This window comes from Adiantum capillus-veneris, chromosome 27 (genome assembly GCF_014529385.1).
Source record: "Adiantum capillus-veneris isolate H3 chromosome 27, ASM1452938v2, whole genome shotgun sequence".
Lineage (NCBI taxonomy): Eukaryota > Viridiplantae > Streptophyta > Polypodiopsida > Polypodiales > Pteridaceae > Adiantum > Adiantum capillus-veneris.
The window spans coordinates 117,020,033-117,039,893 of record NC_140957.1 but is presented as its reverse complement, the minus strand read 5'-3'; positions in this window follow the sequence as shown (position 1 = coordinate 117,039,893).

Here is a 19,861-nt window from a genome sequence, read left to right as displayed (position 1 = left end):
TTAAGCCAAAAGCCATCACACGAAATGCAAACACGCCAAATTCTGTGATGAAGGCAGTTTTAGCTTGGTCCTCTAGCGCTATCGTGATTTGGTTGTAGCCTGAGTACCCATCTAGAAAGCTATAAGCTTCCTTGCCTGCAACTCTTTCGAGTACATGTTCGGAATATGGTAGGGGGTAATGGTCTCTTCTAGTAGCTGCATTAACTTTTTTGAGATCCACGCACACCCTGAGTTTCCCATTCTTTTTTGGCACGATAACTATTGGCGACACCCATTCAGAGTGTTCAATAGGATATATGAACCCACATTTGATAAGCTTTTCTAGTTCTTCTTGAATGATCTTTGCGTACTTAGGATTCATCGGGTAGGGTCTTTGTTGTACGGGCTTCGCAGTGCTAATCATAGGGATTGTATGTTGGACCACAGAAGGCGGAACACCTTTCATATCATGGTATGTCCAAGCGAATACGTCCTTGAATTCCTTGAGAAGCTCTTTGAGGACCGCCTCTTCAACTTCTGTGAGGTCTTGGGCAATAAAAACAGGTTTTGATTCTTCACCGGGGTCAGCTAATTCTATTTCTTTAACTATTGCCGGACCATCATAGATTCCATTATTCCCATCGATAGGTATTCTTTGGGCTTTTGTGTACACAACCTTTGCTTCCCCTGTGGTGTAAGATTTGAAATGTTCTGGTCCAGGATGCAAGTCTGTGGATTCTGGTTGTGCGTTGGTTTGTGCTTCCATTTCTGCTTTCTTGTGTTGTCGAGCTAACTCTTGGTTTTGACGCCTCCTTGTAGTGCGGCTCAACTTTGGCTTGTCTATGATCTCTAATTGGGCTATGTCATGGGGTCGTGGTCTACACCACATAACATTTTGGAGATATTCACCCCAATTGTCTACCAATTTTCGATGAGCATCACATGCTCCTATATAACTGAGCCATTCTGCTGAGGATCTCTTCTTGTTTATCCTAGCACGTACATTGGCTCGATATCGACGCCTCTTAAGGTTTTTCTTTTTCTTATTTGAGACCTGCTTTTGATTTGCATTTAGATCTGGCTCACTAAAGGAGTCCTCGTTGGTGTCCTAGAACTTTGATCTTAAGATCCTTGAGCATCCCCATAGGTTTGGCTATGGTACCATTTGCCATCTTTACCACAATGTTAGTAACACTGAGGCGGGGTTTTCCCATGGATTCCCAACAATCTTTTGTAACGATGCTAACTCCCGCACCACCATCAAGAATTCCCTTTATAGTTAATCCCTTGGTAGTGATGGGTAGGGTCGCATTAGACTCGTCGCCTTCAAAATACTGCCCTAATTCGTTAATGGGTACCTCAATCACAGACTCGTGTCCATCTAAGTCAAGTGATTGCACATGATTTTCCTCATCAATCATAATCGAGTCAGCCCTATTTGGTTGCGCAAACTGCGGTAATCCCGTTCGTAGCTCTCCGTTAAGGAATGGTCAAAGTGCAAGGAATAACTCAGGATCTCCATACAGCTTTGCTATGATCGTGGTTCGGACCTCAGAAGACATGAAGTCCACTAGTTTGACAACATTCATTGGCGTTTTGCAGGGTGTAGGTCCTTGACTAGGAACTGGTGAGGATGGAATCTCATATTCCTCAATGGGATCAGGTATTCCTTCGTTAAACATCCTTTCCAACAAGAAGGGTGTATGCTCACTTTCTGATGTCCTGTCCTCACTCCCTTCTTGGATGATACTAGATATGGCTAACGGTCTATGGTTCATGTGGGGTGGATGAACTTGCGTGGGAAACACTGTGTCATGAATTTTGACCTGCATGGGTTCTGGTTCTAGTTTCCTTTGAGTCTCCTCCACTAACCCTCTTAGATGTTTCACCTGCTCAATCTCGTCTACTGGGTTTGGGTACGTCCCAATCTTCTTTTTACGATTCTTCCCTTTTTGCCCCTGCGGTTTATCTTGGGGGTCTTGGATTGGATTTGGAAACACTTGTGGTGTTTTCAGAGGCTCTTTATGATTTTCTCTTATTCGGTTTTCATTTGGTTCCATGTTACGGTTTTCTTTGTCGGTCTTTCCCTTTGTGGTATTGGTTCTAGTCTCCATTGTCTCGACTGAATCTGAATCATCCTCGAGGTCATTCATATACACGGGGTCATCTCCTGTTCGTTTGTTTGTTTTGGAACTTGGCTTTGAATTTTCCGTATTCTGCGACTTCTTCCTTCGTGTCTTCTTTTTCTTTGCTTGGATAACTGACGCGGTATCTCTCTCTTCGAGGATATGTCCTGGCCCTTGAAGCATGGACCGTGTAATCGCATAAGCGGGTGCCACGGGTGGTATTGGCGATGTCACACTAGCAATTTCGACCAAATTCAGGGGTGTGATTTTAGGCGCATTTGGGTTATAGGGGCATTGGGCAATCAAGTGATCTATGCCACAACGATTACATGTGAGTATTGGCATTGCAGACGTGCTCCCTTGATTCATTTGCATCTGTGCAGCATTCTTTTGCAGCCTAATAGGGCACTCCGCTACTCGATGTGGTCCACCACACTCGTAGCATTGAAGAGGTGGCCTCCTAGCCTGGGTGTTGATATTTTGACCTCTGGGTGCGAGAGCAGCAGCTTGATAAACCGGCTTGACTTGTCCCCAACAATCTTCCATGTAGTATATAGGACATTCTTCCAATGTATCAAGTCCATAGGCAATACTAGTGTCTATTTCCTCCTCACAGCCATCTGCATAAGCATTTGATGGCTCGCAACCCACTTGGTTCATAGGGGCGACTCTTGGATGCGGGGGCTGCGGTCCTAGCACAGGAGGTGGTAACGGTGTAGCTTGTACAACATTTTGAGATCTAGGGACCATGTGTTGCGGTAGTTGCTCAACAGGTGGAGTAGGCATCAATACAGGAGCTCGAGGCGCATCCGTCCAGGCTACAGGTGGTCTATTTGCCATCATACGTTTGATCATTAAACAATCCTTAGCTTGGTGACCATACCTACCACATGCGTTGCAAGTTCCATTAAATTTTACTCTAAACGTAGGGCACTCACTAGTGCTATGTGGACCTAAGCAAATGGAACACCATTGTTGCTCCCTTCTTGGATACATGTGACTATTTTGAGGGGGTCGATTATCCTTAAGAGACTCTTGGATTGCCTTGGTGAGGTCTGTCAAGAATGTCTCAAATACCTTTGGCTCATTGGCAATGGGCTTTGCAGTCATGGGTTCATACTCAATGGCTTGTGAGCTAGTGGATCTCGTGTCAGTAGACACCCTCATGCCTGCTATCATCAAGTTGTCCTCTAGTTGGATTGCATTGGCAGTGACATCTTCCCAAGTTGTGATACCTCTAATCACTAGTCCATTATAGATTCCTTCATTCCTCAACCCTCGAATTAATCGATCAAGCAGTTGGTTATTGTTGAAGCGCTCATTTACAGGGCAACGAGAGTTTAAGTGCTTTAGACGACTAATGAAGTCCCTTACTGACTCTCCTTCCTTACGTTCGGCCTTCTGTAGCTGAGATGATACACCCCAAAGCACACCTTCTCGTATGTACTCCTTTAGAAACAACCTTCGAAGGGTAGGGTAGATTGTTTTCTCGTCCACCCTTAGGGTCCTATACCAATCTCCAGCCTTCCCACTTAATGTCAAGCTTAAGGCATTGCACTTATGTAGTTCGTTGCGTTCCCCTAAGGAATCACATACTTGTTCAAACACTTCAATGTGTTTTCTAGCATCTTCGTCCCCATTGAATTTTTGCGTGAGTTTGGCAATTTGTACTGCCTTACTTCTAGGCTCTCTATCAGATGCATGACGCATATTTTCCGCGATAGATCGACCTATGGTTTGAGCAAAAGCTGCCAAGTCACCTATGTGAGGAGGCAGGGCCGGTGGAGGTACTCTTGGAATCATATGTGGGAGAGGAACAGGTACCGGTCTTGGCATATGTGTAGATGATGCAGGATATGGAACATAACCGGGTATAGGTCCACTCGGATAAGGGCTAGGGAGCGGCACTCGAGGAGCATGAACAAGTGGTACAATTGGAGGTGTGGGGGCCATGTGTGCATAAGGGGCTAGAGGCACATACGGTCGAGGCCCCATATTAGGTACTACAACACTAGGTAGTGGCACTGCGCTAACCGTAGATGTCATTGGTACATTTTCTATCAGGCTTATCCCTGGAGTGAGCACTGGGTTTTCCTTAATAGAGGGTTGAGCCAAGTTAGGGAAGCTAAAGTTTTCGCTCGGAGGCTCAGATTGCATAGAGACCCCAGGTGAAATGACGTAAGATGGGTCCATGGGGCTCATTAGAGGAGTCTCCATTTGAGATAGAGTAGGCTGTTGAGCCTTGCTCGTATCCAGAAATCTCATGGGGCCAGTTGAGAGTATATTTACCCCTCGGTTTTGCCTTTCTGATTGAATAATGCCATGGATAACATTACAGATCATTTTCTGTTGATCTTCGATGCTCGTGGCACTAGAGGTGGATTGTACAATCTCTATCCATCCTACATGGTAGGCGTGGCTAGAGTGTAGATCCGTCAACACCTCAGTGTGGAGGTCGTATGTCCAATGATCATTAATGAACAATCCTTCTAGAGTCGACGTGTTAATGGTTTCTTGTGAGGTAGAAGCAATGTTGCTCCCCGTGGTTTTACTTGTCACCAACGGTACTCTAGAGGGAACTTCTGAAGGAGGCAGCTCAACAGGGCCTTCTTGGTAAGAAGTTGGCAGGATATCCACATGGACACTCTTTGGGGGTGTGGGGTCCACGTGCGATGTGAAAGGAGATTCCACTTCCCCACCCCCTTCGCGTGCTTCATCTGCATCAGGTTCCGAGCGAGTAGCTCTACCTAATGTTTCCATGAAACGGCTAAACATACTAGTACTAGGCTGTGGAGCTTCGGGAGGTGCATGGCCTTCTCTCTCAGTGTTTTGGTTAGGGTATGCTTCCATGATTTCTGAGTCGGAGGAGGAATCACTAGCGGCTATTTTAGGGTCTTGGGTGGTGCTACCTTGTGTCCCCGCTGAGGGTCTAGATCCTATCGTGGATGGGTAATGGGTGTTCGTATGAACAGAGGCACCCTCAATATGCTCGTGTTCTAGCACCCGCCCAGAGCGTAAGTGCATGTGCTTTTGATACCCTAAGGTGTCAAAAAGCTGCTCTAGGAGGCCTTGTGACTAGTTTTTAGCGTGTTTTTTGTTTGTCTTTTTGCTAGATTTTTTAGAGCGTGTCGTGGAATGGGCCGTGTGATAGCTCGAAACGAGCGTATCGGTCAGAGGGTCGTGCCGTGCTTTACAGCCCTCCGTTTGGTCACTCTATGCCCTCGGAATCCCTAAAACTGTCAATTTCCAGTAGGGAACTAGGCCCAAACTAGAAAGTCTAAGGGTGCAAGTGGGAAGAGAAAGGAGGAGAGTGGAGGACTTGTCCCACATGCTCTCATTCTCTCTTGAGGGAGTAGGGTATATATATAAGAGTGAGTCTAGTATATATCATAAGATTGAGGACTGAGGCCTGGGCTTGGGCTTGGGCTTGGGCTTGGGCTTGGGCTTGGGCTTGGGCTTGGGCTTGGGAAAATGATCCCGATCCCGATCTATCTTTTATACAAACAAACCCGTCCGTTTTAAGAGACACGAACATTTTTTTAATTTTTTTTTCTGGGTGCAGAAATTGAAAACGCAGATATGCAGAAATTTCAAAAAACGCAGAAATTGCAAAAAATGCAGAAATGCAGAAAATTGAAAAAACGCAGAAATGCAGAAAATTGCAGAAATTGAAAACGCCGAACTTGAAAATGCAGAAATTGAAAAAACGCAGACAATAGCAGAAATTGAAACTTGACAGCAAATTCAGAAAACGCAAAAAACAGAAATCTCCACACACCCCTTCCCTGCCTTTCCTATGATAGAAGTTGCACCACAAGGAAGCGTAAAGTGCTAACCGAGCTTAGTGTAGGGCATATCCCCGGCAGCGGCGCCAAAAATGTGCGCTCCTTGCCGCACTGTCGAAGCAAGGGACTTGCCAATACACCGTATGCGAGCCACAAACGGCTCCAAGCACACAACAAACCTAAACTAGCAAGCTCAAGAGAACAAAGGGTGTGTCACTCACCGCTCTACGCTCGCCTTCGTGGTGGGTTCCTCGCTGCGATGAAGAAGAAGCTGCAGTCGTGCCGCGCTCAACCGCTTCGCCGCCGTCGTGCCTTCGTAATGCTCGATCGCACACACACTCTCCCTCTCTCTCTCTCTCTCTCACACACACACACACAAGGAGGTGAAGAAGAAGAAGATGGAGATGGAGCAAGAGCACTCTTCAATTGCACAAATGAGAGAATGAGTAAAAATTAGGTTTAGTTGGCTTTTATAGGAGCTCACCCCATTCACACTTGGGCGCCCATGCTTAACCAACTAATCCCTTGAATGTCCAAGTTAAAGTGCGCCTCTCATCGGCGATCACTCTACCTTTCCCTATTGGTCCGACAAGCCCGGTACCTGACTCTAAATAATACAACGTTTATAGATCATAGGGTGTCCGTGTGCCGTGAGGGTTAACACTTACATAGCAATGTCTTTATGTAACTTTTCTGACACAAGGTAATACCACCATCACACTGCTTAAACTGTATATTCAAGTAATGACGCAACAACCCCAAATCTTTCATCTTGAAAGTAGCATTCAAATCAGCCTTAAATTTAGCAATATGTCTCTCATTTGGTTGAGTGATCAGGAAATCATCCACATAAATTTAAGAACCACAACGCGAAGTACATCACCCTCATGCTTTACATACAATGTACTTTCTGTTGGATTTCTACGAAAGCCTCGTTTGACCAAGTGAGTGTCAGCCTTTTATTACCAAGCACGGGAGATTGCTTCAACCCATACAAAGCTTTTTATATTTGCACACTTTGTCCTCTTGTCCTTTCATGACAAAACCGCGAGGTTGCGTTACATAAACTTGCTCAAATATGTCACCATTCAAGAAAGCAGTAAATATGTATGATTGATGTACATCCCAACCAAAATGAGCTGCCAATGCACATAGAAAACGCACAGTAGTCATATGACAAGTGGGAGCAAAAGTCTCTTAATAATCTATGCCTTTCTGTTGTGCATAACCTTTTGCAACAAGTCGAGCCTTATGGCAATCAATCTCACCATCGAGCTTGAGTTTCAACTTGTAAACCCACTTTGTACCAATGGCCTTTTCGCCAGGAGGCAAATCACATAAATTCCATGTTTCATTTTCTATAAGTGCATGGCCGCCATCCATTTTTTTGAATTTTGAGTTTCACGAAAAGATAGAGGTTTCTCAACATCATGTAAGCTAGACACAACCAAATCATAACAATCTAAAGCATAAGATGCATGGCAAGAACCTTAACGAGTACGACTAGACAAAGGTGCATCCAATTTATTGTCACTTAAAGTATGCACCAACCATTTAGGCATACCTCTACCCTACTCATTCTCAGCCCTTTCCTCATCAAGTACATCATGTACATCTGCATCAGTAATAGGTTGATCTATAACATTTTTAGAAACCCCCATAGATTGTACATTTGCCTCATTGGAATGTACATTGGAACTTCCACCATTGAAAAGAGGCAACAAAGTGTCATAAATGTCTTGTGACCTTACATTACTATCTGTAGTACCTGACAGGTCGCTAGGCCCTAATCAATTGAGAAAACATAGTCAAGATGGACATGAATTCCAATGGATAGGCTCTCATCAACAAGTAACTTTAGTCCAAGCCATTGAAAAGGTTTCTGCCAGGACACCGACAAGGCTGGACTAGACAAGAGCAGGGCCGGGTTAGGCGGTGTGGAACGGGGAGTCCAACTAGGGCAAAGGGCCAGAGGATTTTCTATATAATGGGTGGTTGGGTGGAGGAGTCTCAGGCTCTAGCTTCCCTTGTCTTACATTGGTATCATAGCTAAGTACCTATTTTGGAAAAGGGGAATGCGTGGTGCTTTCTAACCACACAAAGCCTTGCATGTCGTGGTCCAATACTGTGGGGATCACCCCTTGCTAAGGAACTCAACGAAGAGAAGCCCCGTGGGCATGCAAGCTTGGCAAGGAGAGTTTCCGGGTGCAGGAGCACCAAACTGACGGCACGTGGGCTCATCATAGGCGCAAGGGCCTGCTTGGTGTTTCTCGACATAGGGCCGAAGACCCTCATGCTTTGCATCGTCCGCCCCCAGCACTCCAAGCACCTGCACGCTGCTTGCTCACTGCCATAGACGACTGTTCATTTTATTTTCCCACTTGAAGGCACCCAACCCCCTTAGGGGTAGTGGCCATACACAAATTTTAATCATAAGGGGCGGTACCCACGGTTCCCCCCCCCCCCCCCCCCCCCACTCCACTCCACGTTCGAGTACGGCAAGGCCGGAAAGGACGGCATCAACGAATCCCGCACACATTTCGACACAAATTTTCTGCGTATTACACAGAAACCCAGAGATTTCAAGACCACCAATTTTACGAAGTTGCAGTACAAGTTTTTGGTGAAATCAATTACCGCTTTCAAGCCTAATTGATTTGGCTACCAAGAACTTGTGGAATTCCATATACGGCAGATAATTCGAATCACTCTCCACCGGACTAATCTCAATTTTAATGGAGTTAGCAAGGCTCATTATACTTTCCGAGTGCTCTCAATATCGGGTATTTTTTCTTTCTGAGTACTCCTTGCACCGCACTCTATAGCCATGGATTCGGATATCAATATGACATTTGATTTTGAGCAAAGTACTCCTGATCCTACCAATGATGTCCGCGGCCGGATCCTCTCAAGGAGAGTACCCGTGACGCTACGGCAGGTGAAGATACTTATGAATTGCTCGATATTCAAGAATTTCGTGCACTTTCAACACGCATGACAGTCATTGATGAAAATTTTAAAGCTTTAAATGAAAATGTTACTAAACTATCCACATTAGTAATTCGATTAATGCATCAACAATCTAAGAGTCCTGCTGACATGCACATGCATGAGCACGTTGCCACACAAGGGCAGGGCATTTCTAATCTAGGGCAAGGTTCAAATGCTGATATGTTGCATACTCTCATTGCAAAAGAGGTGGATGAATTGTTAAAGAACATCAAACCACCGATTTTTAAGGGAGAAGACCGAGATCACAATAAGGATGCAATGAATATCTTTCTCAGCAAGTGGGATGGAGTTCACACCTTACAACATACTCCGGATGCAGCCAGAGCTCTGCAAATGAGCTTAACTCTGGAAGGCAAGGCCTACAAATGGTGGATGTCTCTCAAGGAGAAGAACATCATACCACAGAGTTGGGCAGCTTTGAAGCAATGTTTAGCAAGAAATGTTTGCCTACAAACGAGTCCGATCGGAACTGGACGGCTTGGGACACATGTTCCATGCGCCAATACCCATCACTCCTTGAATATATCTCTCACTATTGGGACGTTATTCTCAAGTTGGAAGGCTTAGATACCTTTCAACAAGTACGGGGGTTCATACGAGGTCTGACACTCAAGCTTAAGAAGTATGTCAAGACCCAAGACCCTAAAACACTCAAGGAATCCATAGTGAAAGCACATATTCATGATGATCCTAATGAGAAGAAAACACATAATAGTCACATGCCTGCTAATATACATAGTAATACACAATTTCTAGTTGCCAATTCAGATGCATCTAAACAACCCAAGGGGTCCAGGGGTCCTCTCTCTCCTGAGGACTTTGATAAAGACAACAAAGAAAAATTATGTTTTCAATGTTTAGGAAGAGGTCATGGAAAAAAGGATTGTCCCAAGGGGAAATCTGTTGCTCAGGGCAAGGAGAAAGCAATGCACACAGTGTAACTACTGCCTCTTGAGTCTTCCTCACAATTCTCTACAGTGGAAATAACACACACTGAGGTGGTGCATGAATGCTGTCTCACAGCTTCCATGTGGAAACTAACCTTTGGACCACATGAGTTAGTATGTATGCACAGATATCTGCAAGGGCACAAGTTGCGCATCTTGGTAGATGACGATGCTACTCAAAATTTCATCAATTACGGATTGGTGAAAAAACTCAAACTGCCTCAAACTCTGAGTACCCACCGCTACAAGGTAGCAATGATGAATGGACATGATACTGAAATATGGGATACTCAATGCCGAGCTGTTCCATTGGAAGTACAAGGGTACTCTACATGTTTGGATTTTCAGGTTATGAACATGGAAAGGGCTGATGTGGTTCTTGGTAGGGAGTGGTTGCATAGCCTAGGACCATCACTAAAGCGTAGCGATGAGCACAACAGCTTGATGTTTGAATCCCATGGCTCGCATGTGTTGTTGTTAGGAGAAAAAGATATACCTTCATCACCACTAATTTGTACCGTTGAGCTTATGCAGATCGTTTCTGATAATGAAATAGATCAGGTTTTCTTGTGTTAATCACTGTCTCATTTTATTTCTAACATTGAGTCTGTTGAACATTCCTCAACGCCGCATGCTTCTCTCTCCTCTATTCCACCAATTGCTAATTCTAAACAAGCAAACATTGCTAGTCAATTACAGAAATTATTAAAGGAATTTCAAGATGTATTTCCTAATGATTTGCTGCAGGCTGTAAACTTGTTAGTAAACCACCTTACCATATGAGTTATTCAGAGGCTACTGAGGTGGAACGTCAGCTTGCTGACTACCTTAGCAAAGGGTTTATACAACCTAGTTCTTCACCATGGGCTTCGCATATCCTCTTAGTGAAGAAAAAGGACGGTAGTATGCACATGTGCATAGACTATCGTGGCTTAAATGCGGTTACAGTGAAGAACAAATACCCATTGCCCAGAGTAGATGAGTTGTTTGATAAGCTCACTCATGCTCATATTTTTACGAAAATAGACTTGCGGTCAGGATATCACCAAGTCCGTATTCGACTTGCCGATATACCTAAAACTGCATTCCGAACATGGTTTGGAGACTACGAGTTTTTGGTGATGCCCTTTGGGTTAACCAATGCGCCCGCAACATTCATGACACTTATGGATAGTGTCATGAAGACCTATTTGGGTAAATTTTTCATTGTTTTCCTCGATGACATCCTAGTCTATAGTGCTTCTGAAGAAGAACACTTACAACATCTCATGCAGGTGTTTGAGTTGTTACGCACAAAAAAATTATATGCCAAGGAATCTAAATGTGATTTTCTAAAAGATGAAATTTATTATTTAGGGCATGTTATTTCAGCTAACGGGCTATACATGGATCAATCCAAAGTGGATACCATCTAAAAATGGCCTCCTCCTAAAAATATGAACGAATTACATATATTTTTAGGATTTGCAGGTTTTTACCGAAGGTTCGTTAAAAATATGCTCAAATTGTTGTTTCTATGACAGATCAACTAAAAGGCAAAGGTAAATATTTTCAGTGGGGATCCGCTCAACAACATAGTTTTGATACTCTGAAGGATGCATTAGCTACAACTCCTATACTGGCTATTGTAGATTTTTTGAAACCATTCGTTTTGGAAACGGATGCCAATGATCGTGCTATTGGAGCAGTTCTGTTACAAGACGGACGACCGATTGCATTTGAAAGCAAGAAGCTTGATGTAGCTCAACAGACCTATTCTGCTTACCAATGCGAACTCTATGTAATAGTGTCTGCCTTAAAAACATGGCGGCATTATCTTCTGTATGGTGCTCGGTTTGAAATTGTGTTTGACCATGAAAGCATCAAGCGGTACACAACAAATGGATTTAAAGGGTCAAAAAGCCAGGTGAACCGAGATCATTCAGGAATATGACACCAAGCTAAGGTATTGCAAAGGCCGATACAATGTAGTCGCAGATGCTCTAAGTCGAATGCTAGAGATCAATTCGCTCTTGTTCACGGAACTCCGTAGTGAATTTTTAAATTCTCACAAAGGCAAATATGAGCATGATGAAGCATATTCCAACGTGTGGAGCCATGTTCAAAAGAGGGATCCTTCTCACTCCATTGACGGTATTGTACAGTTAACCTCCACACCTAGTTCTCCTTTATCAAGTGATGAACTACAACGATGGAAGCATTTTACCATCGACAATGGGTACCTACTCCATAAGGGGAGAGTTTGTGTACCGACGTACAAAGACATTTGGTGCCAAATTCTTTATGAATGTCATGATAGTCCAAGTGTAGGGCACCCGGGGATTAGAAAAACTTATGCTCTCGTACGACGACAGTTTTACTAGCCAGGTCTACATGGCTTTGTTCAAGCTTATTTCTTGCATTGCCAAAAATTTCAAGTTAACAAAGTAGAGCCCTTGAAAGTAGGAGGAATCTTATATCCTTTGGAGATTTCCAATGGAAAATGGGAAAGCATCTCTATGGATTTTATTGTAGATTTACCAACCACTGTACGAGGTCATGACTCAGTATGGGTGATCGTAGACAGGTTGACTAAACTATGTAAGTTTATTTTGATCAAATCAATGGTTAAGACACCAGAACTAGCTAAGTTATTTGTGGACAATCTATACAAATTGTATGGTTTGCCCAGTAACATTGTTAGTGACCGTGATCCCAAGTTTAACAACCACTTTTGGAGAGTTGTATTTAAACGATTGGGTACACAACTAAACCTCAGTACAGCTGATCATCCAAAAACGGATGGTCAGAGTGAACTGGTTAACCAGGTGCTAGAGGATATGCTAAGAACATATGTCAGCAAAAACAGTCAGACTGGGAAGAATAGTTACCTATTCTCGAGTTTGCCTATAATAGTGCTAAGCATGTCACAACAGGTTTTGATCCTTTCATGCTTATGTATGGGTTTCAACCTAGGTCACCAATTATGATGGGGTTGGCAATCGAAAAACTCCAACATGTTAAGGATTTTCTCCAAGACCACATGGATATGTTGAACTTGCTCGTCAGAATGTCCGGCAAGCACATCATCAGTATAAGAAGTACGCTGATGAGAAACGTCGGCAAGTTACCTTCAAAGAAGGGGAGGAAGTATTTTTACGTGTGCCAGAACATTCAGAAAGTCTAAAAACTGGGCCGACACCTAAATTATCTCCCTGATATTGTGGGCCTTTCAAAATACTCAAGCGAGTAGGTGATCGTGCCTACAAATTATTACTACCTTCACATAAAATCCCTCCCTCATTGAATACCACAAGCTGTAGGAAGCCTCCCAAACGCACTTTCTATATGGCAAGGACCAAAAAAACTGCAAAGAAGGATCCAAAGACCAACGAGGTGCACAGAAGGCAGAAGATGTGTGTAAATAGACAACCAAAAGAGCTAGCTCACCCCGCATTGAACCCGAATGCACAGAGACGGACACATCCAATGGGCATACATCGTGGGAAGGGGAGTATATCCTAGTGAATCATAGGGTGGGTTAAAAGACATTGCCAGGAGGGATGGGCGCAATGCCATCTGGCCTAGGTCACCAAAATGAGACCGGTTGACCAACAGGTTTTGGTTGATTTCATTGAACCTCCTACCTTACCGCATGAACTTGAACGTGTTCTTGATTATCATGAGTTGTGTACACGTCATCACGTATGTCAACAAGCCTTAATCAAGTGGAAAGACCGACCTGAAGAAGGTGCCACTTGGGAAAACATTAGTGTTCTTAAGAAGAAGTTCCCCACTTTTATTTTCGTGGACGAAAACTCCTCTTAAGGGGGGAGTAATGTCAAGACACTGACAAGGCCGGACTAGACAAGGGCAGGGCCGGGCTAGGCGGTGTGGAACAAGGAGTCCAAATAGGGCAAAGGGCCAGGGGCTTTGCTATATAATGGGTGTTTGTGTGGTGGACTCTCAGGATCTAGCTTCCCTTGTCTTAAATTTTCCTAGCCCTATCTTGTAGGGAAAGTATGAACTAATACAAGAATTTTATACGTCCCTGATTCTCACCTTCCAAAAGAGAGAAACCCCAAATGCCGTTTTCCCCATAATTTTTAGAGGGATGTACAATTTGGGACCTCGACTACTCTGGGCACAACGAGTCTATAGTTTCGCTTCTTCTATCAATGAGGAGTGGAGAGTTTCTCAACTAATCGAGACCACCCATTCTTGACTAGCAACCTGAGCTAGCCCCAACTTTCCACCTCACACTCACACTTTCTAGCTTGTTTTCTAATTACTACCACATGTTTGTTCATACACACAATTCCTTTTTAATATTCCCATCAAAATTTTGTTAAAACAGCCCTTTAAACATGATCAAAGCGGCATCAAAACAATCTTTTCTAGAATAAAAACAGCATACGACCCTTCTTCATTAAAATATCCCAACCCCAAAAGTTCACTCCTCTTGGCGAGAGTTTATAGCTCCCGGTGTCTTTAGTTGCCCATACAACTAAATTGTCCTGAAATTTGGGCACAAACCCGTAGTGCCTAACTTGCAACTTGGGCACAAACTTGCAAGTAATATCTTGCATTCTGGGCACAAACCCGCAAGATGTGTGCACCCATATGCACTGCTTTAGTGTTCACTTCGGTAAGCCCTCCTCCCTAGATATCAAAGGGAGTTTTGACTATACCGGTATAGGATTTTGAATGAAGAAGGTTCGAGAGTTTTCCTACTAGGCAAACATTTCTTTCCTACTTCAGACAACGAATTCTCAAACAAACCTTCCATATTAATAAAGAAAATTAACAAGTTCAATTGATGCAGTTTCAAATTGGGACTGACCCAATGTTTAGGTAGTTTTCTCCTTCCTAATTACTCATGATGCATTGAACAAAAAAGAGGTTTCGTACCTGTTCATGAGCAATAACATCACTTCGTGGGATAAGTGGCACATCCTCATTCATCGAGTCCTTTACCATCACTGTTTTGGCTTCGTGATCGTGTGATCCACCATAGCGAGTTCTCTTGGGTGCCATCCCCACTACTAGATACTTAACTTGAGAACTTTGTAAGCTAAAGTATAAAGAAACCAATGGACGTAGGGTAAATGCTTATAAGTGTTTTAATTCCAAAACATATATAGTTATTCCACACATCAAACCGAAAACATATGCTTGCTTAATCTTGCCATAATCTTTTGATAAATGCACTAATCACATGATTAATCACTTATATCTACTTGCAAGAACAATCCATCATTTTAGTAGGACAAAATTCTTGAATAAGAATAGCTAATTCATGCAAGCATCTAGGTTACATTGATGAATAATTGTGCATGCAATCAACACAATTGATTATGTAATCGAGCAGTGAGACCTTCATTACTTTGTAATATAGAGAGATTACCATACAATGTGTATAATGATTGTTGATTTCCAATTGTGGATAAGTAAATAAGAGTATAGCATTTGATAATAGAACAGCAATTGGAAAGCATTGCAATTGAATAATGATATGGTAGTAATGGGAAAGGAACGAATTGAATAATAATACGACAGTAATTGGAAAGTATCTCAATTGAGAGAAGAGATTAATAATAACAAGATTAAATAATAGATTTACATTACCCAAATGTGCTTTGGAGTTATTGATCTCTCAAAGCTTCGATGCGATAGTCACCAAGTTCTTTGCCACAGCAGCAGAGCTCCCTTCTTCCAAGTGTGTTCAACCGTGTGTAAAATTGAGTGGGAATGCCCTTTATATAAATTTTGGAGGTTCCTTGTTGCCCAAATCAGCCCCATACCTCCCCTACTTGCCCCCTCTTGCTAAAAGCATGTGAAGAGGTGTCAGAAGCTCCCACTTAGTCATTAGAGGTCTCCCTCTTTACCCTTTTGGGTGATACACCTCATGTACTTACCCATGCTTATAGTAAGCCATACCATAAGTGACAGGTCCATGGCTATAGGTCATTTATGGGCATTTATGTACATACATACACATGCACATACATGTCCATGCACATGCATACAATACATACCTTAGACTTTAGGATTTAATTTATTAACACTAGGATGAAAATTAATTGTCTAGAGTGAGCTTAGCTTATCAAAATTTAATTCTAAAAGTTGCTAATAAAAGACAAGCTTGCGGATGACAAGCTGAGGTGTCAGATGCACACACTTGCTATATTTAGCAATTTTCGGAGCAGGCAACTATTTTTATGAAAATTCAGGACGGGGTAGATTTAGACGAGACGATCACGCCAAGGTGGGTACAAGCACCACAAAAATTTCTATTTTTGGATTAAAATGACAAAAAAGTAAACCTTTCATCAAATATTAATCATTAGTACATCAAAGGTGGAAAAAATGCCAAAAATAAAAACTTTCTATTTATGACCAAAATGGCCCGATATTAAGCCTTTACCTAGGAATCCCCTCTGCAAGGGTGCGAGAGACCTTACAATTTTCACAGGCATGAACAATTGAGACTTTCTCGGCTCTTGGTGCAATGAAGTTCTAATTTTGCTTTTCCTAAACAAAAGGGAGTAGAGAGTTTCTCAACTAATGGAGACCACCCATCCATTGACATGGCAACTTGAGCTCCACTTTCCACCCCCACACTCACACTTTAGTCTTGTTTCCAAATTACTAACATATGGATTTTCATAACACAAAGTTTCTTTTTTATGATTCATATCACAGATTCCATAAAATAGTCTTGCAAACATTATCAAATTGGCAACAAAACATTATTTCCTAAAAGAAAAATAACATAAGATCCTTCTTTAGTAGAATATCCAAATCACAAGAGTTCACTTCTCTTGACAAGTTTTTATTACCCGCGGTGTCTTTTTCTACCCATAGAACTAGATTGTCTTGCAATCTGGACACGAGCCCGCAAGGTTGTCCTAGAATCTAGGCACAAACCCAGAAAGACTATCTTGTAATCTGGGCACAAACTCGCAAGAGATGTACACCCAGTTTAGTGTTCACTCTACTAAGCCCTCCTCCCTGGATATCAAAGGGAGTTTGAACTATATCAATATAGGATTTTGAATGAATGACAGTGAACACTATGGGAAAAACTTCATTTTTTTGTACTAAGTCAATATAGAAAGTTTTTTGACACAAAAAAGGTGCAAATATTTCTGAAAAATCTACACAACATTCTACTAAAAACACAATTACATCCTTGAAAGCCTACCATTAAAGACTCAAGGTTTTCAAATATAATGCTTGAACTTTTCCCATCAAAATACTTATGGTTTGTTGACGAACATGACCAAACTTCTTCAAGGTCAAGCCAAAAACAAGAATTTCCACATCCTCTAAGTTTAGATTATCGACAATACGTCATTCTCTACTTCCCTTTTTCTTGTTCTTAGTTACCTTGATCGCCTAATGATAGTACCTAATGGTAATTGCATCTTATCCAATCCCTTTGTACCAGTGAACATCAACCGAATGAATACATTGATTTTGTTCATGGATCATGATGAGTTTGGCTATCCAAGATGGACATCCACTCTCATCATCTAATGCTAACATAGCAATCATGACACCCATAGCCAGCTCATTGACATTCTTGTCGCACATCTCTTTCTCTTGTTGTCGTTTTTGTGTTGTTTTTCTTACACCAACATAAGCTTCTCGAGTCTCTCCATGCACCAATCGCTCTAACTCCTCTATTAATTGAGTCCCTTGATTTCCACTTTCTATAACATTATCGTTTTAGGAATAATGTTTGATTTTCGCACATGCCAAAAAAATGGATCCAAGTTTATGACTTCAATTGTGTCACTTTTGTGGCCCTCAATTAACCTCTTTTGATCCTCAAAAGAACTAAACCACCACTCCATCGAGAATGCTAGAAAGTATACATGTGATACTTGTACCGTGTCTTTGATTTCAGCTAAGCACTACAGATAATTGATGCTTTGATTCTTTTTTAGAGATTTTTTTGATTCATTTGTTGATCCTAATAGCATGTATTTAGATGACACAATATGATGTTCATGATATGAATTTTAAACCATCAACAAAATGCCATGATTCTTTGCTAGAATACTTCTTGCACCAAAGTTGAGTTTCACCATCTTTCTTCTTCATCTTGAGTTGATGTTAAAAACTATGATCATTTAGGTTTACAAAGGATGATGTACCTAAAGCTCCACCAATGCAAAACTCACGAAAATCATATGCTCATTTGAGAACATGTACTTCCAATTGAGGTTCGTAAGATTCTCTAAGGACTTCATAAATTTCAAGAAGATCAAATGATCTTTTCTTTGCCAACTTAATTGAAAATCTACTGAACATTTGTTCAGTTTGATCATGAGTATGCCTCATTGATAAAAAACCAAGTTTGACCTTCTTAAAAACCTCTTTTTCCACCAGCATGCTTAAGTAAGCTATCAACACTTGATTCTTGTTTTCTCAAGATGTGTTTCCAAGCTGCACGTACAATGTTCGTAATAATTCTCCTTCCCACTTGTTCAAAATTTTTGGATCATAGTGACTGTGAGGTTTAGATCGTTATGTAGATTAGGTAAGTTGTTGAAAACTTTGGATGTCATGATAAGTGCTCCAACCACATGTAGCTGCACAAAATTTTCTTCTTGGAGATTTTTTGGAGCATGTAAAAAATGAGGTAGTAAAGTCTTCTTCTCATCCATCCCATCAATGACCAATCCCAAGTATTGATCTTTGTGTTCTAGACACTTTTTCCTATGCTTTGCTAGCTTTTGTTGTTCTGTGCTTTGTTGTTCTTGATGGATTTTGAGTGCAAGTTGAATCTGAGCTTCAAAACAAAAGAGAATGATCCAAAAAATTCTATTTAAACTTCAAAACCCAGATCAATCTTACATTTTTGTTCTGATGTTTTGGTCGTGTCTTGCTTTGCTTTTAATTCAACACAATCTGACACGCACCCATTCTTGTTTTTTTCGGAATCTTTACATGCGAGAAGTGATTTCTCCAAACTCTTAGAAATGAGCAAAGAGAAAGAATTGGCACGTTCTATTCCTTAAGAGTTTCAGCATAAAGATTGTAAATCTTTGTCTTTGTAAAGTTATTCGCGATAAAAGTGTAAACTTATAGTCCGGAAGATTTTTGTCATTAGAACCCACAAATACATCCAAACAGTTCTTTAAATATGACAGCTCATGAGTATCATGTGCTATGTATGAGCACTCCCATACGCTGATTGCTCAAACAAAAAACTTTTACAAAACATCTTCGACATACAATTTCATCCAAAATTGTATATCTTGTATATTCATTCATTATACCAATTGATGCATGTAAAAAACTATTTTGGTTAGATCGGTTCATCCCAAAGAATATCTCTCTTTCTTGCTTGATTTTGTTGAAGCCTAAACTTCTTAAACAATTCTTTGCACAAAAATACTGTGGACAAGTTTCTTTCACAGCTGCTCCTTTGTGTAATCTTTTCGTTCTGCTCAGAGTAGTGTTTAAATCCTCAGCACTTTCAACATTTCCTTGAGAATCAAAAGTGTTGTCCAACTCCATGCCGACGTTTCTTGAAACCTTAATTTGGCTAATAGCCTTTTCACCGCTAGAAGCATTATTCTTTGTTGGTGTTGTAATTAAGAAAGAAGATAAGTGAAAAGATTCAAAAGTGCTTGAAAATGACATGTTTGAGGCAACAAATTGAGAATGATTAAAAAATGATTCCACAAAGGAAACCTTTAGCTTTGGCTTTTGCTAGAATGAGTTTGAGAAGTCCTAGGTACTTCTTACACTATTTAAATGTATTTTTGTTAAAAAATATAAAGATAGATAAAAATAAAAATTTAAAAAATATTTATGCTTCCTTAGAGCTTTTTGCATTTGATCTCTAGAGCACGTTTTTAGGTATGATTTTTAATTTCATGTTTTGATATATTAGCTTTTTAGTGTTGCACAATTTGTTTATACAAAGAACAAACTTTTTGAGTTTGATCAAATCTTGTTTTTTGCAAGAAAATGGTTGAATTTGCATTTAAGACTTTTTTAAGTTTTAGAGCCT